This window comes from Balaenoptera borealis (genome assembly GCF_965194805.1).
Source record: "Balaenoptera borealis genome assembly, chromosome: 5".
Classification (NCBI taxonomy): domain Eukaryota; kingdom Metazoa; phylum Chordata; class Mammalia; order Artiodactyla; family Balaenopteridae; genus Balaenoptera; species Balaenoptera borealis.
This window is the reverse complement of record NC_138862.1, coordinates 42,721,378-42,747,880: the sequence shown is the minus strand read 5'-3', so window position 1 is coordinate 42,747,880 and position 26,503 is coordinate 42,721,378. Positions and strand designations below refer to the sequence as shown.

General features: G+C 36.6%; 1 pseudogene across 1 annotated transcript in view; it reads left to right on the top strand.

Annotated features, from left to right (window-relative positions):
* Nucleotides 1–26,503, top strand: part of LOC309628808 (ras-related protein Rab-28 pseudogene) — a 457,231-nt pseudogene that overhangs the window by 271,370 nt on the left and 159,358 nt on the right. The window lies entirely within an intron of this gene.

The window sequence follows — 26,503 nt, the reverse complement described above, 5'->3', positions numbered from 1 at the left end:
ATAAAGGTCATTTTTCTTATTTAAATTAGTTAATTTAATTAAATTAGTTATTTCCTTATTTAACTTAGTTAGAAAATGTGGTAGGAATGGAAGGATTCAGGAAAAACTATTCCATGTTAAAGTACTAAAATCTAAATATTTTCATATCAAGAGACTAGTTTCCAACTTCAAAGTTTTCTTCTTGAAGCCACACACATTAAATTTGAATGTATTGCATATATAAAGGAGTTGGTAAATATAGTTCTATGAAAGTTAAAATTTCAGGGCTTATTATATCTGTGATCTGTAGGCTTAATGTGACATGCCAGTAGATTGGAAACTAGGACTTGTTAGATAGACTTGTGAATTTCCAGTGATAGCTCATGGCTTGTGAGTCTAGAAAAACCTTCCCTTTCTTAAGTTTAGAGTTCAGATTTATTGCTACAAATAAAACATTGCCTATTCTTTTTTTTTTTTTAATAAGATATTCACAGAGAACAGAATAGACTGCTGGTTTTCTTCCCACCAGTTTTTGATTTTTTAAATGGGATATCTTATGAGGCAGTTAGCAGGAAACAACTGACACACCACATTTTGGGATGAGGTGGGTGGTAAAACAATAAGTGGAAGGGGGGAAGCTTCTTAGGTAATTTATCAGTCTCATAAAACTGAATTCTACCAGGAGCTGTTGGATTCAGTTGTCACATACTGAAAGAGTTTTGGTTTGCTCTGCAGGAAGTTTCTAGTGGGTTTAAAAGAGGGTTTTTGACACACAAGCCACAAAATGTGTGGAGCTTAACACTTCCACTTACCCAGTCACACCAAATTAAAAACAGAGGACTGGAGAGAAGTAGCTTGGTGACTCTAAATTATGCAGGAACAAGAGGTTAATTACTGAACCTCTCTGGCCATCTGCACACATTTAAAGGTTGAGAGAAATAGTTGACTGTATTATATTGATGACTGCAGGAGAAATGCACTCACATTGCTTATAGAATGTGGGAATAAAGCTAACATTTATGACATGTTTATTACATGTGTCATACTGTGTGTTAGTGCTTTTCTGTATCACTTATAATCCTCAATGCCTTTTGTCTTGGGTGTTGTTATTGTCATTTACATCAATGAGAAAATGAGCTCAGAGAGGTTAACTGATTTACGTAAGGCCCCAACATAGTAAGAAACCCACTGGGCCCAAAGCTGGACAATTCAAAGTCCAAGATGCCTTCAGGTACTTGGAGAAATTTATTTACTATTGTTCTAGGAGCAATGAGAAGCTTCCTCATGAAGTTATTGTGGGGGAACTGCTCACTAATTAAAAGGACATTAAACAACTTGTAAATAAAATGTAGTGCCTCTTTCATTTATTTGTTCAACAACACCTGCCTTGAGCTAGTGCCAAGGATATTCTGTGTGTGGTAGAATAAATCAGGAATAAATGAGTCACAGTATCCACCCCCAATAAGGAGGAGAGGTGGTCATATAAATGAAAATTGTAGTATCATATAAAAAAATCTAGAACATGGGAGCCTCAGATAAAAGTGTGAGTTCCACCTGATGTTATTATTTTAAATGTGTGTTTTCAGAATTTTTTGAGGCAAACTTTGTACACAGTGAAATGGAGAGACATCATATGTACCACTTAATGAATTTTAATGAAGTGTATGCAGCTGTATAACCAATACCCCAAACCAGACACAGAACACTTTCATCATCCTAGAAAGACCTCCCATGTCCTTTTCCATTCCTTTCCCATCCCTTAGCAATTGTTCTAATCTCTATCACCATAGAATTTCAACTTGAACTACATACAAATGAAATCAGTTGGTATGTTCTTTTTTCTTTTGATCTAGCTTCATGTTATCAGCAAAGCATTTCAAAGATTTAGCTCCAAATGTTGATTGTATACATAATTCCTTCTTTTTTATTGCAGAGTAGTATTCCATTGTGTAAATATACCACAATTTGCTTATCCATTCTTCTGTTGATGAACATTTGGATCATCTCCAGTTTTTTGCCTATTGTTGTTTGATATCCAGTTACTTAACTAGAGCAGTTTTTGACTATAGCAGCTATTTATTTATTCATTTATTTAATATATTTACAAATACCATTATCGTTAACCAATATCTCTATGCAAAATATACATTTAGGGTGAGATTATTTGTTACTGACTGTGGATATATGTTCATATTTTTAATCTTTTTTTGATAATTTTAATATTTTTATGTTGATATCTTGACAGATCTGATTAGGCTTTCATTGATTTTATTTTGCAACGTGGTCAGTGAGGTTCTCATACTAGGATTAGCAATAATGTAATCCTAACCACTTGCCCACTTTATGTAGGTTTAATTTAGTTGAAACTGGATAATACAATTTGTAAGTTCACTTATTGGTTAAAATTGAGTAATGGAATCTAAAAATCCACTTTCTGGTGCAAATGTAGATCAATAAAATGAAAACGAAGTATAAATGAAGGAATCTCTGTCCCGTTTCTCCTAAATGTAGATGTTCCACTCTTTCCTTAGGTCAGCTGAATACTGTAGGTGACATGAACATCTGACATGTATGTTGCTCTACTGAAGGGACTAGTGTCAACCTGTCTATTAAAATCTTGTAAAACTTAATTACTTATTTCTTTTATTCTTTTAAATTAAAAAGTAAATACAATTAGAAATGCTAACATTTTCTACACTTAGTACAATGGTTTGGTTTATTCACATCTTGGGGTGCATGCACTCCACTTTAGAGACCCCTAATATAGGATGTGGATTAGTGGAAAAACTGGATCAGGCAGCAGTCAGAATGCTCATTTTTAAATTATATCACACTTACTGACTCACTGTAGAACCCTATACTAGTCACTCCATATCTTTTGGACCTTGTTTACAAGATAAGGCATTTGGACTAAATAACATCTAAGGTCTCCCTGTACTTAACACCATACAGTGTTTAATTCATTCTGTCTTTGTGCCCTGTTCATCTTTTCAGGAGACCCATCTCTTAATGTGATCTCCTTCTTATTACAGTGATGCCCCTTAATAGTATTTGAGACAATATTGTGGGCTTAGTCTCTCACATACCTTTCTTCCCCTTACAGTTTAGCTAAATGTCCTGTTCCAAAAAGACTCCCACGAGATGTTCTGCCAAGAGCAGTATGGAAGAGTCTAAGATGGGCAAACCTAGGGCCACCCAACTGGTAAGATCCTTAGGCAAATGTCCAAAAGTCAAGCATGAGAAAAAGAAGACAAATTCTTACAGCATATACTCGCTATCCTGGAAAGAGTTGGCAGTAATCAAAGAGCACTTAGAAGCAGGTATAGTCATAGCAGGAAGGTTTTATCTTATTATTTCCTTGACCAGGACTTAGTTCTCTTTCTGGTGCTAACTAGTAACTAATTATTTTTCGGAATACTTACCTTAATGAGAAAGTTGAGCATAGTTTGGAAGATCATTACAATAGCTGGCAACTTAGAATACTTTTGAGTTTTGATCATCATGTTACCATTGAATGTCTGAATTATTAACTTTAGGAAAAGAAGGGTTGCCACCTAATTCATGCAAGAACTATTTAAAAAACAGGAATAGAAGAGTGAAGTAAGATTTGAGAAGGAAGCTGAATTAGACTTTGATCAGACTGAATGTCAGGCTGCAGTGTTGGGGTTTTATCTTACAAGCAGTGGGGAACCATTGATACTTTTTGAGTTGGTTAAGACCTAGTTGTAAACTATGTTTTAGGGGGAAAACAAGATTGCTGATGATGTATAAGATAAAATGTAGGAGCTAAAAACAAAGCAAGATACCTAGAGGACATCATGTAGTGTTGGGAGCATGTGGAATGGAAAAATTGAAGTAGGTCTAGAAGGGAAAAAATACAGAAATTGGTAGATGACTGAATATTAGAAGAAGGAAAGAGAAAGCGTCAAAGATGATACTGAGATAGTTTAAAAATTACTTCCTCTGAAATTAATACATTTAAATACAGTAATTATAAATACAGATATGTATTTATAGCATATATACACGTGATATAAATGTATGCATATATATTTTATCACTTAAATTCTACCAAAGCTAAATTTTCTGAAGGAGAATTATTAGTTTTTAGCAAAAGAACTGTGAGGAGTATACTAATGAAAAACATGAATGTTTGCTCTCACCGTATTCTTTCTACACCCTCTGGCAGTGCTGTAATGAGGAGCTATTAGTATTTTAGTTGTTACCAGCTACTCATGCAAGCTACATTAATTTTGTTGAAAATGGTCATTAGGAAAGTTAATTATTTTTAAAGTGTTAACTGATTATTGTGTAAGTATTATGTATTCACTAATTATTATTCCTTTCCATTAATTATATAAAATTACCTAATTCCTAAAAGCAGATGATTCTTGTTTTGCCATGTTGTTCACTTCTGTTAATTTGGCTTACCAGATAATCCTTTGTACTAATGCAGAAACATACACATGAGTGTTCAGGGTAATTTGATAAACATTAATTTGTTAATCCTAATGACTTCTTGATATCAAAATGAAAAACTCTTTTTTTTGCTAGCTTGTGTCTTTTAGTCACCATCAAGTTGACAATTGAATAATATCGGAATAAACAAAGGTAATGAAACCATCTATAATGCCGAATAATCTGTGAGAATTAGCCCATTTCCCCAATCAGGAAGAAAAATAAATCATACCTGAGATATGGAATGAAATTATTCTTCATATATTATAAATACAGAAAATTTAAAGATCATAGTTTTAATGTGAAGAGGAAGTAAATAAATATAGACGAACATAAATATAAATCAAGTAGAGGGAGATTTTATGTCTACATGCACAAACTCAAATTTATTTTATTTATAATTTGAGGACACAGTCCAATATAATTTGTTGCACCTTGTAGACATAAACAAATGTTGTATGAAACAATTTAATATTGTGCTATTTAGTAGTGTGCTTTTTTTTTTTTTTTCCTATTTTCAGCATATGTGTCTTTGGTAGTTCCCCTCAAATGTTAAAATGATGGGTTTGAGTGTCAACAAATTCCATCTGTTATTCAAAACAGCATGTTTCCTTCCTTTCTTACACCCACTAGAGACACTTATTATAATTTCAATTCTATTTGTATCTCTTCTCTCTCAAGATACGACCATCAACATTTTATATAATAGAAGCTTAGAAGAAAAAGTTTAAGAAAGCAGAATAGTGAACAAATCATTATGGAATAAAATAAAATGGTTTAGCCTGATATTTTCTGCCATTGTAGTATGTTAGAACACATTTCAAAGATCATTTCATACCCTTTTGATAAGTACTTTAGGGAAGTAGGGAAGAGGGTATTTTAGCATTCAGCTTCTTGCTGTGTCCTCATATAGCTTCTTCCCTGTGTGCTCATGCTCCTGGTTTTTCTTCCTCTTATAAGGACACCTTATAAGGATACTGGATTAGGGTCTTTTTTTTTTTTTTTTTTTGCCTTTTTTAAATTGAGGTATATTTGATTTACAATGTTATATAAGTTTCAGGTGTACAACATTGTGAATCACAATTTTTAAAGGTTATAATCCATTTATACTTCTTATAAAATATTGGCCATATTTCCTGTGCTGTACTATACATCCTTGTAGCTTGTTTATTTTGTACATAGTAGTCTGTACCCTTACTTACTCCCTTACCCCATCTTATCTCCCCCCCACCCCCGCCACTGGTAACCACTAGTTTGTTGTTTGTAACTGAGTCTGTTTCTTTTTTTATTATTTCACTAGTGTGTTTTATTTTTTAAATTCCACATGTAGGTGATATCATACAGCATTTGTCTTTCTCTAACTTATTTCACTAAGCACCATACCCTCCAAGTCTATCCATGTTGTTGAAAATGGCAAAACTTCATTCCTTTTTTTTTTTTTTTTTTTTTTTTTCATTCATTCCTTTTTAAGACGGCATTTAATCTTAATTACCTCCTTAGCAACCCTGTCTCCAAATACAGTCACGCTGGGGGTTAGGGCCTCAACATGTGAACTTTGGAGGAACACAATTCAGTTCATAACATTCTGCCCGCTCACTCCCAAAATTCATGTCCTTCTCATATGCCATACATTCACCCTGATCTTGGAGAGACAGCAGTGAGCGGTGGCTTGAAGTGAGATCTTAGTTCCCTGCCCAGGAATTGAACCTGGGCAGCCTGGGTGAAAACCAGGAATCCTATCCTCTAGTCCACCAGGGTCTAGAGGCTAGAAGCAAAGTTCCCTCGGTTCTTGCCCCCACTGAAAAATGCATTTCTCAAGGAGGCAAAAACTGTAAAAAACAAGTACAAAGTTTATTACTAGAGACACAGCACAGCAAGTGGGAGAGCACACAGAGAAACAGTTTATTCAAAACAGAAGCAAGGCAGAAATACACACCCAGAGAGGAGTGTGGGTGTCCTCCCTAATGAGGAGAGCACAGTAAAGAGGCAGGTAAGTCATTAATATAGGGCAGTTCTTCCAGGTCTTTTTTTTAAACTTTGGCCAATTATCTGGTTTCTTTTTCCACACCTGACCTGCCCTAGGAGACTCCCCAACAGGCATGCGCAACTTTTTTTCCAAGATGGATTCCCGCCCAGAGGCCTATGGGAGGACTTGGCATCACCTATTATGGGGTGGCGCCCCCTCCTTTTTGACCCCCACGGAGCCTTTCTGCACATGTGCAGTGTCTACCGTGCCCCAAGGATGGGAAATATGTGACCTCTTCATCTTTTTACTCAAAGAGGGTTTAGCCCCCACTCTGTTCCCGCCATGACTGTTATCTTAAAGTGTCCACAGGAGACAAAGTCCAGCTATTTACCCTCTTCCTGTTAGTTCCATCTTGAAGTACAAACAGGAGGCTGGTAGTAAATATCTAGCCTAGAGCCCACCTGCCTCCTTCCCCAGGAAATGTAAACAGGAGGCCAACTGTAAATGCCTAGCCTGGAGCCCATCTACCTCCTGCCTCAACCCCATCCCAACAGCTTCCCGCAGCTAATGCATTCCAGCATCAGTTCCAAGTTGAAAGTCTCATCTAAAATTCATGTAAATCAGGTATAGGTGAGACTTGAGGTATGATATTTCTTGACTCACAATTCCTCCCCTGCTGTGAGTCTGTGAAATTAGACATTTTATATGCTTCCAAAATACAAGCAAGGTGGGACAGGCTTAGGCTAGACAGTCCCACTCCAAAAGGGAGAAATTAGAAATAAGAAAGGGGTCAAATCAATCAAGTCAAATCCCATTAGATCCTAAGGCTTGGGGATAATCCTCTTTGGCTCAGCGCTCTGTGTCTGGGCCTCAGGGTGGTAGTAGTGTCACCCGCACATTTCTAGGTGACAGTCTCACCTCTGTGGCTCTGTGGGGTGGCCTTGCCCCTGGGCACTGGGCGGCATCATCCTAGCCCACAGAAACTGAGGAGATGGCTTTGCCTTCTGAAATCATTGAGGAAAACAGTCTTGTCCCCTGGGTCTGTGGTGGGAGTGCCATTCCTGATTGTCTCTGAATTGCCTTCAAGATCATTTTTCCCTTTTCATGAAGAATAATGCATGTTCAAAGTTGGAAAGCTCTTTTTATCCCGTCCTATAGAATCCCTGAAATCCAACAGCCTTCCTTCATTCTGTCCCATTTTCTCTGTCCTCTTTAGCCCCAGCTGGCAGTATTTCTGCCACATCTTTAGGTGTTTTTTTAATAGCAAAACCCTACTTCATAATACCAAAATCTGTACTGATCTGCTCAGGTTGCCATAACAAAATAGCACAGACTAAGTGGTTAAAACAACAGAAATTTATTTTCTCACAGTTCTAGAGGCTAGAAGTCCAAGATTGAGGTGCCAGTAGGTTGGTTTCCAGTGAATTCTCTCTTCCTGGCTTGCCGAAGACCACCTTCTCCCTGTGTTTTCACATAGACTTTCCCCTGCGTGTGCGTGGAAAGAGAGAGGGACAGAGACAGAGACAGAGACAGAAACAGCGCATGTGAGCAAGAGGGATTGCACGAGTGCGCCTCTGTTTTCTCTTCCTCTTCTTATAAGGACACCAGTCCTGTTGGATTAAAACACCACCCATATGACCTCACTTAGCCTTAATTATCTCCTTAAAGGCCCTACCTCCAAATACAGTCATATTAGGGGTTAGAGTTTGAACATATGGATTTTGGGGGGACACAGTTCCATCCATAACAATAACAAACCCACAACACTTTGTGGCTTAAAAACAAAATGACATGGATTTTGCTCACAGATTTTCAGTTGGCCAAAGCTCAGCAGATTCAGCTTGTCTCTGCTCTACTCAGTGTCCACAGGGGCAGCCAGAAGGCTGGGGACTGGAATCATTTACTCACATGTCCAGCAACTGATACTGGCAGTTGTCTGGGCTTTTAGCAGGGGTTGTTGGCTGAACATCTACAAGTTCCACGTGGTGGGTAGGTTCCAAATGTGAGTGTCCCAAGAGCTCTAGAAAGCCAAGCAGAAGCCATGTCATCACTTATAACTCAGCCTCAAAGTCACACAGCATCACTTGTGGTACATTTTATTTATAAAGTACCACTCTATTTTAAGTGGAAGGAAAATAGGCTTACTTCTTGATGGGGGAATGGCAAGGATCTGAAAATATTGCTGTGTAACGAGAAACATTGCTGTGACCATTTTTTGAAAATACATTCTGCCACGCTGTACATGGTTAACAAGCTTTGAGGGGTATAAATTGGAATCTTCTCTTTGGTTTACCACTAATCACATCTTCTCTTGTAGTACTCTATCATAGCAAGTAATCAATCATAAATACTTTTATTTCAGGATCACCAAAAAGACAAGGGCAGAAGTCAACAGGAGTTTATACATTGCTCAGCAATTTATAGATTTATTGGATATCATTTATATTAAATCTAATGTACCTACTTATAAAGAATGACAAGAGTTTTAGCACAACATTTTTAAAAACTTATTTTTAACCTGGAAGGTGGCTGGATGTAAGGAAGAGAAGGAAAACAGAGAAGTATAATAAACTGCTTTGGAAAATGTTTTCAAAGCAAAGTAAAACTCCTAAATTATTCTACAGCTAAATGTTACAAATTGAGGCAAACATGTGACACATTTTTTCAAGTTAGTGTGTTAACATTATCTAACTGCTTGAAATTAATATCTCAAATATTTATTAAAATTTAATAAAATATTTAATAAAATTCAATAAAATATTTTTATTTGGTTTTGAGCATTCATTAATTTAATTAATGGTCTCTGTAAAACTACCCATTTTTGCGTAGTTTACTAGTTGTACATCATGTTACACTGATCTTTTATTCCAGAACTGTTAGAGAACATTGCAAAGAAAATCAGAAATCCACAGTAAATGCTTCCCAACTATTGTCTTTTTTCTTTTCTCTTCAATCACTCCCTTTCCTTACTGCTTCCCCTGATCTCACTCTCTTCCTCACTTTTTTTCTGAGGTGACAAAGCATAGGAAAGGCATTCCTAAATGGTTCGATGTTCTTGAGGACTGCCCAGGTTAGACACCAGTTAGCCTGTGGTGGTCATAGAGAAACACAAATTGATGTTTTGTGCCCCCACAGGAACTGGCTGTGGGTTTGTCTTCACTTTGACTGGCGCCAGGCAAAAATGAAAAGCAAAGTTGTGTTGAACCGCACAATAATTCTGATGGGCATTTATTTTAAGTTTATCCAGAAAGAAGATGAACTTGTGAATTGCAGGACACTGGATCTTTTGAGTAAGAAGTAAAAACATAAAACGAGATACACAGTATTTTTATGCAGTGTTTAAGTTGACCAGCATTATCTTTCAAAGATATTATTTTTGTATGTGACGTACAATCATTTAGCTTAGACAATTTTAGTCATTTCTAGCTGCTATAACAAATTATCATAGATTGGGTGGCTTAAATAAGATACATTTATTTTTCACAGTTCTGGAGGCTGGGAAATCCAAGATCAACGTGCCTGCTGATCCAGTGTTTGGTGAGAACCCATTTCCTGGTGTAGATGGCTGTCTTCTTATTATATCCTCTCATGGCAGATAGTAGAAAAGCACTCTCTCCAATGACTCTTTTTTTTAAAAATTTTTATTTATTTATTTATTTATTTTTGGCTGCGTTGGGTCTCTGTTGCTGCATGCGGGCTTTCTCTAGTTGCAGAGAGCCGGGGCTACTCTTCGTTGTGGTGCTTGGGCTTCTCATTATGGTGGCTTCTCTTGTTGTGGAGCACAGGCTTTAGGAGTGCAGGCTCAGTAGTTGTGGCTCGCAGGCTCTAGAGCACAGTCTCAGTAGTTGTGGTGCATGGGTTTAGTTGCTCCGTGACATGTGGGATCTTCCTGGACCAGGGCTCTAACCCCTGCATTGGCAGGCGGATTCTTAACCACTGCACCACCAGGGAAGTCCTCTCTAATGACTCTTATAAGACCACTAATCTCATTCAGGAGGGGTCTGCCCTTATGACCTCATCTAATCTTAATTACCTCCAAAGGCCCCAACTCCTAATACCGTCACATTTTGGGAGCAGGGTTTTCTTATTACAAATTTTAGAAGAACACAAACATTCAGTCCATAATAGACCAGTAAGTTCTTGGGTGAAGAAGGGATAAGGAAAAATTGAAATAGAATGAAAAAAAAATGCGATCTACATTTAAAGAAAGCAATATGCCATTTTAAAAGTAGGTGAAATGAGTAAACTGTATTATTGAAACAGAACAATTTGATAATGTCAGTGTATGAGATACTTACTTATAATCTACAGAAACCTATCATTTCTCAGTAGATGCTGTTTCTTATTTTACTTCCCATGGTAGAATGGCATGCAAACTAAATGCTGGAGTACTTTAAGGAGCAGACTCTTGCATGCCATCTGGATTTCAGAGAATAATTTATTCAACACTGAATTTTTCTTGGACTAAAAGATAAATAAATAGATAGATAAAAAACAACCAAGCTTGTGAAGACAGATTCTCATTTTAATTTGGAACAGTTCTACTTTTGGAAAATTTGTCAACCAAAGCATACAAATTGAATCCTATTTATTTTATTGCAATTAAGTCATGAGTGGACATTTTCCACACTATCCCTTAAGAAATAAACAATAAGGTAAGTTACTTGTTACACTATTTATTTTCCCAATATGAAACAAATTAGTGAATTCATTCTTTTAACAGCTGTCTCTGTTTTTCAGGATTTTCCTAGGAAGATCAGGGCCACTGAATGGAAAATAGACCTTAAAAATCTAATAATAGTAGTAGTAAAAAGCCCACAAAGTATGTTTGAGGAATTAAGTAAAAACAATAAGTCATTTTACAAGAGTTCAGTGATCTTGAACTTCCTATTCTACTTATCCACATTGAGGTGGTGCTGGTGAGTGTCAATGGGAAATCTTACCCTAAAATGGAAAAATATTAGCAACAAGTCAACCTCAAAGGGTTCAATGAGTTTGAAGAAGTATTCTGAGTTCAAAAGTCTATTGGGATCTTAATTAAACCTCCACAATCCACCAGAGCAGACCAAAAACTTAGACAGAGCTGGCTTTTTTCCAGTATTGTCTCAGAATCTTCTTACTCCTATCAAAATGTTAATTTCTAAATTCCCATATCTCTTAAGTTTAATGTCTTTTCCATTCATTCTCAGTGGGTGTTCCTTCACCAGAGACTTAGTAAAGTTGAAGGTAAGTTTATATATGCGGAAGATATGCAGTGGTAGGTAAAAGGTGAAAATCTAATGCCAAAGAGGTAAAGCTCAGAGATTCAAAACCTTTGACTCAAAGTGAATAGGAGAAACAAATGGGAAGAAAAAAGGTTAAAAATTCTCCAAACCATATAAAAATACATGGCAATAGGTAAAAACTGTGTTAAGGTTACATACACTAAATGTCATTTAATTAGGTCTTTATAAAAATAATTCAATTCTTTGTCAGTTACACCTCAATAAAGCTGGGAAAAAAATTCAGGCTATTAGCTCTTTGATTTGCACTGCCAAGCATAATTTATCTATTATCTATTCCTCATTCTATCAGAAAATCTCATATAATATATACTAAATAATTTTTTTTTGTGACATGGAGGTTGGGAATTCTGAACATCAATATTTCTGTTACTACTCTTTCAGACTCCCCTCATCTTATACAAACCAGATCTTAAAGTAGGCTGTCTTCCATCCAGAGTAATTCTCTTTTACTTGGTTTTATTGGTTGCAGCCATGACAACCCAAATTTCCATGCTAGTGTGTTCAGAGTTAAACAAATTAGGAAGAGATGGGGAATAGAACTGGCTCCCTTGTAATAATACAATAAATTATCTTTGGATATTCTAACTTTTTTTTGAAACTTCTAATAAAATATTTGATTCAGGGAAAGATCGTTAATGGATGATGAAACCACTAGATGAAAGAGTGCTACAGATATTCATAGGAAGCCAAAATATCATCACAAAGATTATTTGAAGGTCACAAAGGGAAAAAGATGTAACTTTACAGGGGAGGGATCAGGCCATCATCCCTTAAACAGGGAGTTCAATGTTAGTATCACAAATGGTGTAGACATTATGTTTCTTACTGTGATGCAATATGAGGTACACAGCATTATCTATAAAGTATTATGTGTCATCACACCCCAACATAATATTTGGTTCTTAACTGACTTCTTGGATGAACAAGACATTTTTTTGGACCATTGGGAGAATTTTAAGATGAAGTGAGTATTAAATGATATAAAGAATTATTAAGTTTATTATTAAGTGCAATAATAGTACTTTCTTATGCAGGGAAACATTACTTTCAGAGATTACAGATAGTAATGTAATGACCTATTGAGGGATGAAATGCCATGATATCTGTATTTACTCTAAATTATTACACTCAAAAATAGATTAAGTAAATATAGCAATTGCCAACTGGTAATGGTGATGATGGGTACATTATTCAGGGTTCTTCAGTGAAATAGAACCAAAAATAGGATGTGTGTGTGTGTGTGTGTGTGTGTGTGTGTGTGTGTGTATTTATTTATTTATTATAAGGACTTGGCTCACACAGTTATGGAGGCTGACAAGTCCAAAATCTCTAGGATAGGTCAGCAAGTTGAAGACCAGGTAAGAGATGGTACAGTTGAAGTCTGTCCGCTGAATGCTGTCCACTGGCAGAATTTTCTCCTGCTTGAAGGAGGCCAGTCTTTTGTGCTGTTCAAGCCTTCATCTGATTAGATGAGGCCCATTCACACTATAAAGGGCAGTCTGTTTTACTCAAAGTTAACTTAAATGTTAATCTCATCCTAAAACACCTTCACAGAACCATCTAGAATAAGGTTGGCCAAATATCTGGCCACGGTGGCTCAGCCAAGTTAACATGTAAAATTAGCCATCATAATGGGTATATGGGAATTTATGATATCACTCTTTCTCCTTTTCTAGGATTTAAAAATCTTTAAAGTAAGAGCTTTAAAAATATTTTAAAAAGCAGCTTGTGAGTATTCATTTCCTATGAAAAGGTAGCAAACTGAAAATATTTTGTTTCGCAAGGCTCTTTACAGCATTACACAGAGAAGAAAAAAAAAAAAAGAAAAAATTGAAGACTTTGATGTATAAAGTAGGAAAAACAGATGTGAGAATTATAGTGGTTTAGTATTTTGGTGTATTTTATGCTGCATCTGTGAGGAAAATGGAAAAAAAAAAAGTTTCTAATCCCATAGAAGCTCTCAAGAGAATTTTTAAACTTGTAAGTCCAAATTAATTATTTCATTCAATAATATTTTATATGGGCACATTTAAACAGGGTTTGAAATAAGATCTCATGGTCTCATGGCTTGTAGTGTTGACACAAATTTTATTTTAATTATTTGAATACTCTCTTCAGTAATCACAAAAGGAGATTACCCAACCCATCCAGAATACTTGGGGGAGAGATGAGAGATAGTATGACTGCTCTTGAGATTTCTGACACAGATCAATTTGGAGAAAAAAAAAAAAAAAAGAAAAACAAGCAAAAATCTGTCATTGGTGTTTGTGATAATAACCAAAGCACTTAGGAAAAGATTTTAAAAGAAATAGTGCCTGAAGCAATGATTTAAAGTAAGATGATGGGAATGCTGGAAAAACTGCAAGTTGGAATTAACTGTGCTTACTGAAGAAGTGTCACTGGTAGGGAGAAGGTGTGTCCTGGGGTCCCTGGGACAAGAACAGGAAGCAGCGTCTTTTCTCCTTCAGTTTTCCAGGTTCCCTCTAGCTCCCCCTATTGGCACAGTCCAACAGGAATCCAGCCAAGTAAAGCAGAAATATGGGTTAACGACTTCCAGCCCCAACATCACAAAGGGCAGTATAGAAGTTTGAGTTTAAAGTTTACTATCCAGCATGTATGTCACTGATATGAGAGCATTTAATATAGTCAAGAATTTAAATTTTACCCCAAGAAAATCATGTCCTTTAGAATACAGAATACATATCATAAAGTGTTTGGCTTGTTTCCTTCCTTAGGTTGCCTTTGGCTATTGTATACCTAATACTCCTTCCTTTGAAATGGAGGAAAAAGAGAAATGAGAAAGAGTAGATATAAGAATATATAGAAATTACAGTATGAAGCGAGGCTTAGAAACCATGCCAATCTCTAGTCTATATTCTGGGAAATGTAGATTTTTGGGGGACACAAACTCCTTTGTGATCCTGAACATGTTATTTCATTTCTCATCAAAACTTCCTTCCAAAAGTACCAAGCACAGCAGACAATATGATCATATAAACTAGGGATTGAAATATGATCTAAAACAAACTTCTACAAGCAAATTTTTTTGGTTTTATATTAAAAAATAAAAAGTCTACCTCATTATATATGGTTTATATACGGTTGCTTATTTTAATATAGAATATTGCTCTTCCCCCACTTTTAAGGTGCTCCAAGTTTAATCTGTGATTTTGAAAAACAATAGCACACAGCATACACCCCATGGGTACATAGTTTAAGAAGCATAACAGTGAAACACATACCACTTAAATATACAAGTGATGTTGGCCTTGTTAAATATAAATATATCTAGAGACTCATAATAATCAATTTGATCATATGTGAAATTATATTTGAAGTTACACAATATAGTAGAAAAATCACAGAATAGTAGTTCTGAAGACTACTATTATGTCTATCCCTTCAATCTGTGAAGTCTTTGGCAAGTTACCTGACTTTTTCTGGATTATGTCATCTTTTAAATAGTGGACTCATGCTTGAGTTCCAACTCTCCGCCAAGCACTACATGTTTAAAATATTTACAACTCTACTTGATAAGTATTATTATTTTCATATAACAGAAGAGAAAACTAAACTTCAAAAGGAATAGAAAAAGGAAAGATCAAAGGCATACAGCTAGGAAATAATGACACTTGAATCAGCTATTCTGTCTCCAGTCTAGGATAAAATAAGTAATGTAAGTGATTAGACTTGTAAACTATGAAGTGCTACATAAGTCTAATGAATTCAAGAAAATTCCTCATTTAGCTTTCATCATTTTAAATCAAGAAAGAGATTTAAAAAAATCTCCTGTCAAGCTTGTGGGCAGCAAATCTTAACGCCAAAATTCAACCCTTTAAGAGGAGGAATTGTGTTTTGTCTTTTTTCACCCTCCAACTTAATTTGCTATGATTTGCTTTATTTTTTTGATGTGGGTTGAAATTATCCTAACAATCACTCAGTTTTTCACTTCTTAAAAGTTTTGCGTGAAGGAAAAAACAATATTCATTAAGGGCACTTCAAAGTGTGTCTCATCCACCAGAGAAATGAGAAAGCCTCACTGTTCCAATACAATCCATGCTTATTCATGTGTTTGATAGTATTTTTTAATTGGCAATGTCCTCCTCCAACCCTACTTTTTAAAAATACTTTCTTTTTTTCCAAATTCTAGTTCACAATTCAAATACTCCATACTTCATTTAATGTATTTTTTATTTGAATTCCATCAGTATTTGGAGTCCATGCCATGTTATATAACACTTCACTATGTAATAAAAAATGATTCACTCTAAAGGAGACTAATTTTTATAAGAACAAGCACTATATGATGGTAACACAAGTTTTGTTTCACGTTTCTACTTTTTTTCGGTGTATTATTATTGTTTTTCTAAGGTGATTATAAACACCTTAAAGCAAGTTATATTTTCATTATTATGCCAAAAGTTTCTAGCAATAGCTGTTACATTGTGGTTGCTCCACAAATTTAATTAGCATCATTACTTCAGCAAAATTTTATTATCATAATGATTCTGCAAACTTTCGACTACTATTCATATAGACTCAGCTTCAATCTCTACTGATAACCTTCTCTTAAAAAGTACATGTAATATTTAAAAAGTTGAAGAAAAGAATGCATAAGAAATAATAAAATAATGTCTTCCATCCTTTTATTGAGTTTCTATAATTATTTCAATAAAAATGTTTAAATGCTGTAAATTAGTCACTTACAGGAGTGAATAAGTGAAAAACAAATTGCCTCAGAGAAAATAAATCTCATTTAAAACCCAATTGTTTATTAGCAACCAGAAGTCATTATTACCTGGATGGTAATGACTAGCTGAACATGGCTTTTTCTCTCCTTGTCCAAGGATGTCCCTCAGCAACAAAGGAATATCCATTCCACTATATCACCACTATTATTGGTGTCAACCAAAGAGCAGGGTAAAGTTTTTGTTAAAGTCGAAAGGTAGACTGTGTAAGTGTCAACTTTCCCTGAGACTATTCTTTCTATCTGGCAAAATTCAGGTCAATAAATCTGAACCCCATCTGAGATTGGGCTCATAGAACAGTCATTGTTGGGGTCAGGTCCAGACCAGCTCTAGCCTTCAATCAGTGTGCTGACCTGAATAAATTCAATCAGAAGGCTTTATTCAGTTCCAACTGAAAAAAAAACCTCTTTAAAAGTAAAAAGAATCTCTTTTATTATATCTACCCTCATACTTACAAGGGCTATCAGGAGAAAAGGAATTGTCGGAATAGGTCATGATCCCGATACCACACTTTTAGAATCAGCTTATCCAGGTAAGAGTTAATGCACTTCGCCGTGTGAACTGTAGACGAAATTGCAGGCATTGCCAGGCTAAACCTTGGAAGAAATGAAGAATTTCAGTCTTTGGTGCTGTCAAACTGACACCATTCATCATCCTTGAATTGGCTTTTGGCTTTAAAATAAATAAAACAAACCAGAACCCCCCTTCAGATCCCCATAAGAAAGGCAACTCTCTACCGTAGTTCATCTTTGTTTTGGAGTCGATAGCAAAAAAGACTCCAAGTCCTTAATACTCCCAAGACTGCAACTCACACTGGAGTCAAACAATCTCAAGGAGTTACTGAACTAGGTATTGATTGTAAACAGTGGGCTTGTTTGTTATTTGATTTTTCAATTTTCAAGGAATGAGGTGAAATTCACATCTCTCAAAAAGAAAGCATGCTCTGGTTCCTGGAAGCCAGAGTTTACGTGACTTGAGTTCATTTGAAGAGAATAATTTATATTGGCATGAATAAATAATAACAGGGAGTTCTGTCTAAACAAGATATATAATATTCTGAGAAAAAGTTTGGACTGCATTGTAACATCTTATTTTATGTTATGAGCAACTACAAGAATGAAATTATTTCAAAATCAGCTACTCATTCAGATTTTTTAAAGTTGGATTTCTTAAACGATGTCCTGGTATCACTAAGAGACACAAGGGCAGCTTATGTTGTAATAGACTGTCTCCTTGCTAAACTTGCCTGGTAAACTTGAAAGCAGATGATTTACAAGGATATTGGAGTGACATTTTGCCATTTTATCAAGTCTCTCTTCATGAGAAAGAATAGATATATAGCCGGTATATATCTTTTAGAAAACCACAAACCAACTCGTTTGGTGTGGGAGAGAAAATTTCTGCATCTCTAATTTGTGGATGGGAACTACCCCAGCTGTTACAAATTCAGCCCTGCTCACTGCTGCTGCTAGATATATCTGTACTGAGTACATTTGCAGGTTCTGTTTCCTTTTGTGCACATTAAAATCTTAACTGAACCAACTCCTTTGAATTAACCTGATAGCAGTTGAGTATTAAGCACTGTCTTCCTGAATTTCCTCTTTTGCAGATCAGACTTTTGTTGGTAAGAGGTCAGTAAGAATATTTATGTTACTAAATCCAGAAATAAATGCTTAAATACTAATTAATGTGCTTTAATTCTAAGGGTTGAAAAACCTAAACAGGAGAGTGATTAAAACTAGCTTATATTTCAGTAAATGACCAAACAAAAAAGAGAGTCGCATAGCTCAGGAAGAAGGGCATGGACGAAGAGTGAGGAAGTATTCTGACCTCATTCTGCTACTTATTAGCTGTGGGATCTGTGAGCAGGTCTCACCGAGCCTCACTTTTCTTATCTGAAAATTAAGGATGAAGGGCTGAGATCCTGTCCAGCATTAAAATTCTGTGGTGAACTAAGGTCCCAAATTGAGCTATTTTAGATTTTACTCTCTTAAAGGGAGAGCAATAAATTTCCTTTCCGTGTGTAGTGCTCCTAGTAGAAGCATTTGTGAGTAATAGAATTTTATAATAATCTGGTCCCATGTTTACACAGACCATTCCACCAACACCTTGGCTTCCAGAAGTCTATTCCATTCTCACTACTGAGAACTAAAAATTGTATCTATAGCTACAATATGAGAATTAATTACATTAATGAAGATGTTATTGAAATTCAGCAAATTTCTAAATTTCAAGTGCTAGTTTATTACCTAAAGTATATAGGTGGATTAAAAGTCTTATTCTGCATGTTATGTATCTATTGCTGTTCATGTGTCGTGGTAGGCTGAAAAATGATCCCCCAAAATATAGCCACTGAAACCTGGGAATGCTACTTTATGTTGGTGTCAATCTCAAAAATAAAGCAGCCAGGGGCTTCCCTGGTGGCGCAGTGGTTAAGAATCCACCTGCCAATATACGGGACACGGGTTTGAGCCCTGGTCCGGAAAGATCCCACATGCTGCAGAGCGACTAAGCCTGCGAGCCACAACTACGGAAGCCCGCGCACCTGGAGCCTGTGCACTGCAACAAGAAAGGCCACCACAATGAGCGGCCTGCGCACTGCAACCAGAGAAAGCCCGCGTGCAGCAACAAAGACCCAATGCAGCCAAAAATAAATAAAAATAAAATAAATTAATTTATTAAAAAAAAATAAAGCAGCCAGGTTTTTTGTTTTTGTTTTGTTTTGTTTTTTTTTAACCAGGAAAATGGGTTTATTTGGGAATAGCAGAGAATTGCAATTTGGAACAGACAAGATATGGTGAATCATAGGCAAGTCCAGACAGAGAGGGGCTTGCTTTTATTAAATTTTAGGGGGAAATTGGGGAGGGCTGTTTTGAACAAAAGTTCTCTGGAGAAAGACAAGAATTCAAGGTTGTGGCTGCTTCTCATTGGCTGCAAGCAGTGGTTAGTGTGTTGTTGCTTGGGGCAGGGAGGGATCTTCCTTCCTTTTCTTAAAAGCAGGAGATGAAATTCCCATGTGAAAAAATGTTCTTCCTTGTACCAGAAGAAAAGTAACATTCTCTTAATCATGGGTAAAAAGATGAGACTGAGGATTTTATACTAAGAGATATACAAACAGACCTTGTTAAAATAATTCTTATCTTCCTACTTCTTGCTGGTTATGCAGGCTGCAACAAGTGGTACGTGCATGAGAGCTCTCCTTTCGGGCCTTCTTAACTCCTTTTTTTTTACTTTCATTTTCTTTCTTTTTTTTTTTAACATCTTTCTTGGAGTATAATTGCTTTACAATGTTGTGTTAGTTTCTGCTGTATAACAAAGTGAATCTTAACTCCATTTTAAATGAAGTTTTCCTTTATCTTCACTTTGGAATAAATGGTCTTCGCAGATGTGACTAAATTAAGGATATTGAGCTGGGAGGATTATTCTAGTTTATAAATATGGGTCCCCAACGCAACCACATGTATCTTTATAAGAGGGAGGCAGATGGAGATTCTACACAGACAAAAGGGAATAATGCAATGTGACCCTGGAGGCAGAGCTTGCAGTGATGTGGCCAGAAGACATGGAATATGGGCGGCCACCAGAAGCTGAAAGAGGCAAGGAAAGGATTCTCCTCTAGAGCTTCTGGAGGGAGCAGGACCCTGACAACACCTGATTTCAACTCCATGCAACTGATTTTGGATCTCTGGTCTCTAGATTTGTAAGAGAATACATTTCTATTATTTTTAGCTCCAGGATTGTGGTCATTTGTTACAGCAGCTACAGGAAACTAATTACATATGCCAATATTTTTTTTTTGAAAGTGCAATATTTGATGCACTTGCATCAAATGCAAGTTTTGATGCCAGAGATTTGGTAAACAGCTGGACTTTAGGCATCTTTGCTTCTATTTCGATTCTGTTTTGCATCTCTTACTATATATCCCACACTTAATGAGAATTTATTTTTAGAGAGTAGATTTAGGAAAACTTTGTGTTCATGAGGGTATGGTGTGACACTTACTTTTGATAATAAAGATTACACATTTGAGGTTTTCCTTGAGTTTTTTGGTTTCTAGGAAGCTGAATATGAAATAAAAATTTTGTCTCAATGGATAGAAAATAAAAATGCTGCATAAATGGTCTTAAGTCCAGACATCAATTTTTTTCTTTTTCTTTTTCTTTTCTTTTTAACAAACCACCCAGAATACTTCATCATCTACATCACAAGTGGAATTTCATGGTTCTCTTATTCCCCTGTAATCAAATCACTGTTAAATATACACAAGTTAACAAACAAGTATATCATATGACATAGTTAAGAGGCAACTTCATTTTTGTTTCCTCCTGCCCATTCAAAATGTGTTCAATGAGGCTATTTCTTCAGGGATAAAGATAGATGCAGGCACCATGATTTTTCTATCATTCTTATATAACAGGTCTTCCATTAACTTTATGTCTAGAGCATAGTCTCAAATTGGTAAACAGGATGTCTGGGACTATATTAGTAAAGGCTGCGGGCTTGATTTACTGTCAAAGTCTTTTCTCCAACCTCAGACTGAGCAGCCTCAGTATGGAAGTCTGCAGCGGGGAAGGAGCCATGTTTGGTTCCTCCTCCTTCTTTCACCGTTCCTGAGCCACCACATCACCTTGCTCTCACCACTTGTTAGCTCCCTCCATCGCTAGCTGCTGTTTCTTATCCTGCAGGTTTGGAGGGAGCAGGAGAAAGTAAAATGGGGGATTTGGAGAGATCTGACTGGAAATTGTACCATCATTAGCTGATGTGTACTCTCTGGGGCCAGTAGGTGATTCTTTCCTTCATAGTGCCCCTTCATGGGCTTTGGGGGAAACCCTGTGCCCTCCTTTGGTTCCTTTGACATCAGCAGATAAACCACTGATCTCTCTTCTGGGATATCATGAAGACTCAGGCTTCTTTTTCAGGTCCTGGGCATCCAGCTTGACATATCTAGCCTGACATATCCAGCCATTTTTGGCTGGGTTCTTTTTGTTTAGTGTTAAATTTGCCAGATTCATTTCCTTTTTTGACAAGGAGACCTGGTGACAGATTAAAGAACTGAGAATCTGGGAACCCAGAAATGGTAATTAAAGAGAAGTTAGGAGCCCAAGGATATTTCTTTCTTTCTTTTTTTTTTTTTAATAAATTTATTTTATTTTTATTTATTTTTGGCTGCGTTGGGTCTTTGCTTTCTCTAGTTGCAGCGAGCGGGGGCTACTCTTCGTTGTGCGGGCTTCTCACTGCGGTGGCTTCTCTTGTTGCGGAGCATGGGCTCTAGGGACGCAGGCTTCAGCAGTTGTGGCTCGCGGGCTCTAGAACGCAGGCTCAGTAGTTGTGGCGTACGGGCTTAGTTGTTCCGTGGCATGTGGGATCTTCCCAGACCAGGGCTCGAACCCGTGTGCCCTGCATTGGCAGGCGGATTCTTAACCACTGTGCCACCAGGGAAACCCCCCAGGGATATTTCTGATTTCCTTGAAAGATTGATCTTGGGATAACTTTTATTTATTTTAAATCTCATTGCTCGCATAATTTTAAATACCACTGTATTAGTTATGTATTGCTGTGAAACAAATTACCCCAAAACTTAGTGGCTTAAAAGAACACACATGTATTATCTCAAAATTTTTGTGGGTCAGAAATCTAGGCACAGTTTAGCTGGGTCCTCTGCTTCATGATCTCTTATAAGAATGTAATCCAGGGGCTTCCCTGGTGGCGCAGTGGTTGAGAATCTGCCTGCCAATGCAGGGGACACGGGTTCGAGCCCTGGTCTGGGAGGATCCCACATGCCGCGGAGCGGCTGGGCCCGTGAGCCACAACTACTGAGCCTGCGCGTCTGGAGCCTGTGCCCCGCAACGGGAGGGGCCGCGATAGTGAAAGGCCCGCGCACCGCGATGAAGAGCGGTCCCCGCACCGCGATGAAGAGTGGCCCCCACTTGCCGCAACTAGAGAAAGCCCTCGCACGAACCGAAGACCCAACACAGTCAAAAAAATAAAATAATAAATAAATAAATAAAGTAGCTATAAAAAAAAAAAAAAAAAAAACCCAGATCCATGGGGGAGGGGGTTCCAGTGTTTCCAGAACGTCACAAGGTCTTTACAGGAGGTCCTGGATCCCTCAAAAAAAAAAAAAAGAATGTAATCCAGGTGTCATCTAGGGTTGGGGTCTCACCTGAAGACTTGAATGGGTAAGGATCTCCTTTTGAAGCTCATACTGATGGTTGCTGGCAGGATTCAGGGATGTTGAACAGAAGGCCTCAGTTCCTTACTGGCTGTTGGCTGGAGGCTACCCTCAGTTTGTTCTATGTGGGCTTTTCCAGCATGGTACTTGCTTTGTCAAAGCCAGCAAGAGAGAGAATCTGCTAGCCAAGTGGAAGCCACAATTTTTCTAACCTAATAATGGAAGTGACATCCTATCACTTTTGTCATATCTTATTGGTAAGACACAAATCACTAGATCCAACTCACTCTTTTTTAAAATTAATTAATTAATTAATTAATGTGGCTGCACTGGGTCTTAGTTGTGGCACACAGGATCTTTGTTGCCAAGTGTTGGATCTTCAGGTGTGACGTGCAGACTCTTAGTTGTGGTATGTGGGATCTAGTTCCCTGACCTGGGATCGAACCTGGGCCCCCTGCATTGGGAGCTCAGAGTCTTAGCCACTGGACCACCGGGGAAGTCCCGAACTCACTCGTAAGGGGAAGGAATTATACAACGATATGAATTCTAGCACATAGGAATCACTGGGGGCCATCTTAGAAGTCTACCTACCATAACCATCAACATGCTAAATCTAATCTTCAGCTCAACCAAGAAAACACATGTGGATTCCATCAAGAACCGCAGCCTAAATATGGGCAATTCTGCTTCTCTCCTTGTGTCCTTTAATTTCAGTTAAAGGCATCACCAGCCACCCAGCTTCCCATGCTAAAAACTTGATTCATGCTCAATAACTCTCTGTTTTCTCTCGCTATGCATCTCCAGTTTATCCCTAAGTCATGCAGATGTTTTGATCAGAATTTTCTTGAATCTTTCTAATCTGCAAAACTGTCACTGTTCTCTACTGATCATCTTTCACTTGGACCATTGCATGAGCCTGCAAAGACTCTTCCATGGGTCTTTCTCACTCCAATCTGCCACTTATATAACTTGGCTCTTTGCTCAGGTTATTTCTTCTCCAGGGAATACTCTCTATTCCTATCACCATTCTTTGCCCAGCAAACTCGTATTAATTCATTAAGACCCAGATGAAATGGGTCTAATTAATGAAAACCTTGTTATACCACATTTGACACAGCAAAGGTGCTTTCTCTTTTATGTTGAAGATAGGTGATATATAAAAATATCACAAGAAAATTTTACTCCAAAGAGAAAACTTTTCAAATATGTGCAAAGACTTGTATTTATTCTTCTTCTAAATTTAACTGTAAAATTCTACATGCAATTATAAAGTAAAGAATGCTATTTCCAGTTAATAAGCATTGTCTAGAAGAGCCACATTTTTTCATTATGTGTGTTTTGCTGTTTCTTTTGCTCTGGATAAGTTTAACGTGATGGGTAACAAAACACACCAGCATTTTAAAATTATTCAGCAACAGAACGTTGAAATATCTAGTTTCACAGTGATTCACTGAATTGTCTAAATACATTAATAAAAGTATTCTCTAAAGCATTATGGTGTACTTGGTAAAAAATGGGGTCCAGGAGACCTGGGTTTTAGTGCTAATTCTGCCACTAAGTAGCTTTGCTGCTTTGGAAATTATTTTTCCATTATGGTTAAGGATCTTTATCTATAGAATAAAGAAATGGGACTAGAGCAGTGGTATTTAACCTCCTTTCTTCTGAACCCTAAAGTGGCAGTGCTTTAAGTGTTCTGATACAGGATCTAGATTGTACTGTAGACTCATTTAATATTTACTCTTTTACTAAATATTTCTTTTATCTCCACCACTAAGTGTGTTCATTTTCACCTCTACTAATTACTGCTGTTGCCTCTTGGACTTGAACCCTTTTCTTGGTGCTGCAGCCGCCAAGTAAAACTATAGACAGCCCGAGTTAGCAGTTGTTCCTTGCCTCATTGAGCCTCTCTCATTCTCTCTGGGCTCTGAACTCTCAGTCTACCCAAATAAATATCTCTCTATGAGCAAATTACTTTTAAGGGAATTTGATTCTAAGAATTGCTGTTACTTTAAGTATATCCATACTTGTTGCTACTACAAAATTGTTAGTCTCTGAAAAACTTAGAAATTTTTTAAACAATTATCATAAGTTCAAGCTACCCCTTTATTTTTATTTAATACATTGATTTATCTTTTTAGCAGCTTTCTGCATTATAGATCAATTTCCTGAAAATTTAATGTTAAAAAAATGAAATCATCTTATAGTAATTGCTTTAGTTAAAAGTCCAAGACTCTAAACTTAGCAAACCATGTTTTGTTATTGTATTGCATGTAGAATTAGCATGTACATTAGTTTACATTATGCTCATCTCAAGTCCCGATCACCAGCAGATTGGGAATTTTCCTTAACTTCCCACTAACTCATTAGAGTTAGAATAATATTTTTGTTGTTTTGTATGCTATGATTTAACATTAATATGTTTAGGGGCTTTTGTTTTCCTGTAGTTGTCTACTATATTCTTGGTATTGATGGAGGGAAATATAGGGTTCAGGTGCAGAAAAGGAAAACATGAAGATATTATTGAAGAAATAGTTTTGCAGACCTACTTGTTTCTTTTTTTTTTTCTTATTATAAAAGTAACATATTTATTGAAGACAGTTTGGAAAATGCAAATTAAAAGAAGAAAATTAAAATCCCTCATAACCCCACTAACTAACATAATCACTGTTATCGTGGCATGTGTTGGTCACACTTTTTTTCCCCCAGCTTTACTGAGACATAATTGACATACAACATTGTGTAAGTTTAAGGTGTACAATGTATAAATTTGATACACTTATCATTGCAAAATGATGACCCCCATAGCCTTAGCTAACACCTCCATCATGTCACATAATTACCATCTCTTTTTTTTTTAGGTTATTTTTATACACTTTTAAAAGGGACCTACTTGTTTCTTACAGTGGGTTTTACATTTTTTTTTTCTTGCTGTCAATATAACATCTTATTTAGTCATTAGGGTGATCTAATAAGAAGTTGACTGAGTGAGCATTGTAATTCTCTGTTGAGAGATTTGGACAAACGACTGAATAGGCCCAAGACATGGAAATTGAATGGCTCCTGTGTCTAAAATGACTGGATTGATACATGAAAGCTATATAAGAGATTTTATTCCATATGTAACAAATGAGATAGAGAACTCCCAATAGAGATGTTATACTTTTGGCAATCAGGAAACACTACTATTTCACATATTAAGATCACACATTGGCCTGATTTATTACAGGTTTGGATATTTAATTGCTTTGTGTAATAATTGAAAACCTACTTCTCACATGCACCCTGATTCCTTGATGATAAATATAAATTTTACAAGAAGAATCAATATTAATTTAACAAGAAAAATCAATAGCCTGGTGAAGTCATTATAATACTAATTTGAATTTTCAGGATTACTTTACATTCATTCAAAATAGGTTTATTGAATACCTGTTCAGTGATAGGTACTAGCATCAAATTCGAATGCTGTGTAATTGTATTGCTATTCTATGAGTGCATCTCATCATGTATGTGGAGAGACACTAAGTGAGAAATGGGCAGCTATTTTATTAGAATCTCTCCTACCAGGTGACCTCAGACCCTGTAGATAGACTGTGACCAAGCTGCTGGGAGAACTTGGGAAAGGCCTATTTATTCCAGCTTATACCTGACAGTGTTCTTTGTTAAAGTGCTTCCACTTACTGCCAGAGCTGGAGTTTCAGGCCCTAGAAGAGGTTATAGGCAAAAACAGAAAGTGCAAGTTCATCTGTGTAAGACATACGAGGACATCTATCATAACATTGCAAAGGAAATAAACTTTTGAGTGAGAAGGACTGAGAAGCATTGGGGGAAAAACTGCGTTAATGCTGTAGACCAGGCCCAGGGAGAAAACTTCTCAATAGAAGGTGACTGTTCA